Below are 6,000 nucleotides of genomic sequence, written 5' to 3'. Positions count from 1 at the left end.
CAGTTTCGATGCGAGGCTGTCCCTGGTGGAGATCTTACACCGGGAATTTAAATCTCTGAGAGAATCCCTGGAATTCAGCCAGCGGCAGGTGGAAACGCTTGCCGCTGAAAATGCCACGCTACGGGAGTCGGTTAAATCTCTCACCGATAACGTGACCCAGCTAAACATTGAAAATAAAAAAATAAAAGAGTCCGTTATCGATTTACAAGCCCGTAGCATGAGAGATAATCTTGTGTTTTCCGGTATTCCAGAAACTGCCGGAGAGGACGCAGAGGCAACGGTGAAAAGCTTCATTAAAATCCACCTGAAGCTGCCGGAGGACACCGTAAAGAACATCGACTTCGATAGAGTACATCGCTTGGGGGGCGCGCGGTCGCGGACCGGGAGACCACGGCCTATTGTGGCCAAATTCAGCCAATTCAAACAAAAGGAACAGGTGAAGAGTCGCGGCAGAGAGCTGAAAGGAACGGACTTCAGCGTGAACGACCAGTTCCCCAAAGAGATCCTGGAACGACGCAAGGTCCTGTTCCCAGTTCGACGTAGCTTTATCCAGAAAGGCTCCCGTGCTGTCATCGCTGTGGACCGGCTCTACGTGGACGGACAGCTGTACCGCGACCCCGGCACCACACCGTGGTTATACTGACTGCACTCCAGATAAGAACCCGCTACACTCTTTTCTTATTCATTCACACTTTCTCCTTTAAAATGTGTTTAACCTAGTAATATCAGTAGGATGTCATAGCAGATATAACACCGTCACCCTCCGTCATTGCTTTAATTGGAATGTTTCCGTTTCGTTTCCTTTTTTTTTTTGTTGTCGCTCACAGTTCATGTGGTTTCTTTCTTTCTCTTGTCTTTCACTGCTGTGGTCACCTACTTCCCCACTCACCTACAAACAACACCCTCTATTTCTCCATATTTTCACAACACGATCACGCAAACACATCAGCTCAACGGCAGCACATTCACAACAGCCTCACAGCACGCACAGACTTGCAGGACACATAAGCAAGCCACGCTTGTTCATATTAGTGAATATTCACACACATAGTCAGACTTATGGAGTCTCTCACCACACTTCTTTTTCTCTTTCTATTTACAAACAAGGGATGTTTCCATATTCTCTCCACCTGTCTAAACGAAACACCCAGCATACATCATTAAACATACACGCACAATTAAGGGCATGCTGAGGTTTGTCACATGGAATGTAAATGGAGCTGGCACCAGAGGAAAGAGGTTAAAAATATTTAACCAGCTTAAAAAACTACAGGCAGATGTTGTTTTATTACAAGAAACTCACAAACCTGTCACAGGTTTAAATGAACTTAAAACACCTGAGTTTCCTAACGTGTTTGCAGCCGGTTATAATTCTAGACAACGGGGAGTAGCAATTTTAATACATAAAAATGTTAATTTTACAGTACTCGATACAGTTATAGATCCAGAGGGTAGATTTCTAATTATTAAACTATCAATATTGAACAAAAAACTATGTATTGTTAGTATATATGGTCCAAATGTTGACGAACCCTCATTCTTCCACGGTTTTTTTAGTGCACTCTCTGAACACCTTGATTGCACACTCATTCTTGGCGGTGACCTCAACCTTGGACTAAATGAAGAAATGGATAGGCTCAACACAACAGGAACTCAGCGTAATTGGCAGTCCACAAATATAATCAAACAGTATATGAACGACTTTGGTCTTTGCGATGCATGGCGCTCTCTTCACCCCACCAGTAAGGAATATACTTTTTTCTCGCATGTTCATCACTCTTACTCTCGTCTGGATTATTTTTTGGTCAGCAGCTCACTGCTGTGTGACATTTCAGACACTGAGATTCATCCTATAGCTGTCAGCGATCATGCTCCTGTATCTTTAACACTAATGCACAAGAATAATACTACGCCAAGTAAAAACTGGAGATTTAATATATCACTACTTAAAGATGAAGACTTTATTAAATACTTTAAAAAGGAATGGACTTCATATTTAGACTTTAATGACACTCCCGGAATATCTGCTTCTGTTCTATGGGAAGCAGGGAAAGCTGTGATGAGAGGTAAAATAATTTCTTTCTCATCACACAAAAAGAAAGAAGAAAACAAAAATATTCAGGAATTAGAAAAAAACATCAAATCACTAGAAGAAGCCTACGCGTCCCACCAAGATCAGGAAACATTGAACAAAATATGCAAAACAAAACTAGAATTAAATGAAACTATTAATAAAAAAACACAATTCCTTATACAAAGACTTCGCTTGCAGAATTTTGAACACAGTAACAAATCAGGTCGATTTCTAGCTAACCAGCTAAAAATAAATAAAGAAAAAACAACTATATGTGCTGCTAAAGATTTATCGGGGAACACAATATATGATCCTGGAAGAATAAACAACATTTTTAGGGATTTCTATGAAACTTTATACTCACCACAAATAAACCCATCTAAAAATGAAATTGATCTGTTTCTTGACAACGTAACTCTTCCAAAATTACTAGACAGTCAAGCAATGGAATTGGATTCGCCACTGACGCCAAGTGAACTCCAGGAAGCCCTGATAAGTATGCCCAATAATAAGGCTCCAGGTCCAGACGGCTTCCCTGCAGAATTCTACAAAGAATTCTGGACAATTTTGGCACCAGTATTCCACAGCATGTTGCAGGAAATCGAGGAAAAGGGCAGACTACCACCAAATATGAATTCTGCCAACATTAGTCTCCTGCTAAAACCAGGCAAAGACCCTTTATTTCCCTCAAGCTATCGTCCAATTTCTCTTTTAAATGTAGACCTTAAAATAATCTGCAAAGCTCTCTCAAAGAGATTAGAGAAAATGACCCCCCTCTTAATTCATCCTGACCAAACTGGTTTCATAAAAGGTCGGCACTCCTCAACAAACACTCGTAGATTACTTAATTTAATAGACTACTCATACGATAAAAACATCGAAGCCATAATATTATCTCTAGATGCAGAAAAAGCATTTGACAGAGTTAATTGGAAATTTTTATTCGCAACTTTACACAAATTTGGTTTTGGAAACTCTTTCATAAACTGGATAAGAATATTATACAATTCCCCAACGGCTCGTATCAGAACAAATGACCAGACATCCTCCAGCTTCTGTCTCCTGAGGGGCACCAGACAGGGATGCCCACTCTCCCCCTCACTTTTTGCAATTTTTATCGAACCTCTAGCAGCAGCATTTAGACAGGCTACAACAATTAAGGGCATAAAATGTAAGAACATAGAACATAAAATCAGTCTCTATGCGGATGATGTGTTGCTTTTTCTGCAAAACACACAAACCAACCTCTCTGAGGTAATTACTTTAATAAACTGGTTTTCAAGAGTTTCAGATTATTCAATTAACTGGCCAAAATCTACAGTTCTCCCCATTAACTGCTCCTTCCATAATTCTTCCTCTGCCCCACTGCAATCCGGAAATATTAAATATTTAGGTATTAATATCTCTCCTAAGCTTTCAGACTTAACTAAACTAAACCACATCCCACTTCTAAAGAAAGTAGAAGGCGATCTGACTAGATGGAAATCTTTACCCATATCACTCATGGGAAGGGTCGCCACTATAAAAATGATGATCTTGCCAAAAATAAATTACTTATTTTTGATGATCCCTAACAAACCATCACAAGATTGGTTCAGATCTCTGGATTCATATATTTCCAAATTCCTTTGGAAAGATAAACCCCCGCGTATTAGCTTAAAAACGCTACAAAGAACCAAGGATAGAGGAGGATTAGATCTGCCTAATTTTCACCAATACTTCTTAGCCAACAGGCTTCAGTTCATCTCAGAATGGTTAAAACATACCTTCTTAGTTGAGCCCTGGCTAGATGTTGAACAGGCACTATGCAAGGATCTAGAGATTTCAGACCTACCATTTATTAGCTCAAACATCAAAAGACATGAATGCTTTAAAAGTATCAACATCAGCTTTTCTCTAACAGCATGGTGGGAGTTTCTAAAAATAACGGAGTCTTCATTAATCCCATGCAAACGTACACCTATCTGGAATAACCCTGACATATTACAAAACAATAATATGATTAATTTCCCAGAATGGAGTTGCAAAGGAATTAAATACTTAGAACATATATTAGAGGGAACAGAATTTATTCCATTTGACAGACTAGTTAAACAATATGGGATCAACAAGACAAGGTTTTTAGAATATCAACAAATTAAATCCATAGTAAAAAAGAAATTTAACCTCAGTCAAGTTGAATTACAAACACCACTAAGTGCGGCACATTTTCTTACTCTTAAATCCCCCAAATTATTATCTAAAATATACAGAACACTTTCTAAATTAGATGAATCAATATCCCTTCCTACTGCAAAGTGGGAAGCAGATTTATCAGTCAACCTAGACCAAAACTTCTGGTCTCAGATTTGCTTAAAAACTTTTAAATTAATTAAAAATCCCAGTCTGCAATTAATACAATACAAAATACTTCATAGAGTGCACTATACAGGTCATCGGATGTTCAAGATGGGCTTTACATCTTCCAACAACTGCTCACACTGTCAAGGCAATACACCAGACAATTACATCCACGCTCTTTGGTTCTGTCCACCAGTGCAAAAGTTTTGGCGCGAGATATGTGAAGACTTATCAAAGTGTCTGAAATGTAACATTCCAACCTCCCCCTTAGTGTGTTTGTTGGGCAGCTTAGATAATGTCACTTCAGAAAAGAATATAGCCCATATGATCTTCACTGCCCTATGCATAGCCAAGAAAACAGTCCTCATGAACTGGAAAAATAAAAATAATCTTAATTCTAACCAATATAGAAATTATCTATTAGATTACATTAGTCTTGACACAGCCTCTGCCACCACATCAGATCAATTGCTCTGGGCCCCTTTTATCAGCTCCATCACCTAGTGGGGGTGGGGGGTCATAGTTTGGTCCCGCCTTCACTGTTGTGATTGGTGAGGGGGTAGGGACAGGCTTAGGGCGTCGGGGGGTTCCCCGGAGGCATCTTCCTTGGGGGGCTCAACCCGGGGTAGCGGTCACGTCCGGTTGAGGGCTCTGTTGGCTCTCAGGTGACTGTTTCCTCGCGGCTGCGTGCAGCGGGGCTAGGGGAGGGTCTGTGCTGACGGACGTGGGTTACTGACCTGGCAACCTGGCTGCCCCTGGGTGGGTCCGGGATGGGCGTGAGGTTCTGGGGGTGCTCCGTCTCTGGGCGGGGGCCCGGGCCGGGCCTCGGGGGCTCGGGTCCTGGTTGGTGTGTTGCCGGGGTTGTGGGCGGGTGGGTGCATGGGGGCCCGGCCCTGGAGCAGGGTGCCGCCGGTGCATCGAGCCGCCTGGGGGGCTCTTCAACTGGTGGGGGGGATGGTCACATCTGGCAGGAGCTTTCTTCTCTCAGGAACTCTCTGCAGGAGGGGGAGATACAGGAGAGGTGGAGGAAGATCTCAGCCTGGGCGTTTACTGTCTTATGTAGTCTGGAAGATGTGTGGTTGGTGGGGTGGGTGCAGTTTTCTCTGTGGTGGGGTTGGGTGGACTGTCCAGGGCTCTGTGGAGCCGGGGGGCGCTACTGCACTGGGCCCCGGTCTGATGGGCCTGGGCCCCCCTTCCCTGGCGGGTCGCGGAGGGTGGGAGTGCCTACTGGGGTCAGCGGGGGAGCTGGCCCCAGGGAGGGGTTACCTGCCCCTCCCTTCCTTCCCTCCCCATCTCCAGCTGCCTCCCTCTTCTCGCTCCTCCACAACCACCCACACATGCAGGGCCTTGGAGTGGGGGTATGTCACCAGGGTGCAGAGGAGGCTACCCCCCCCCCCTGTCCCCTTCTGGCTGCCTCTGCCTCAATTTTATCCCACAACTTAGACATTCACATTATTCACACTCTCATTACACATACATATAGGATCTTGGGGGTGGGCACAATCACGGAGTCCAAATCACCATCAGGGTGTATACCTCACCCCTGACGTCGTTGCCCACCTCTCAATTTTAAATACACTTAGTCA

Source organism: Diplotaxodon limnothrissa, linkage group LG3 (assembly GCF_057381915.1).
Source record: "Diplotaxodon limnothrissa isolate DT_005_m linkage group LG3, D_limnothrissa_male_GT1.1, whole genome shotgun sequence".
Taxonomy (NCBI): domain Eukaryota; kingdom Metazoa; phylum Chordata; class Actinopteri; order Cichliformes; family Cichlidae; genus Diplotaxodon; species Diplotaxodon limnothrissa.
The sequence above is the reverse complement of the archived record's forward strand: the minus strand, read 5'-3'. Positions refer to the sequence as shown.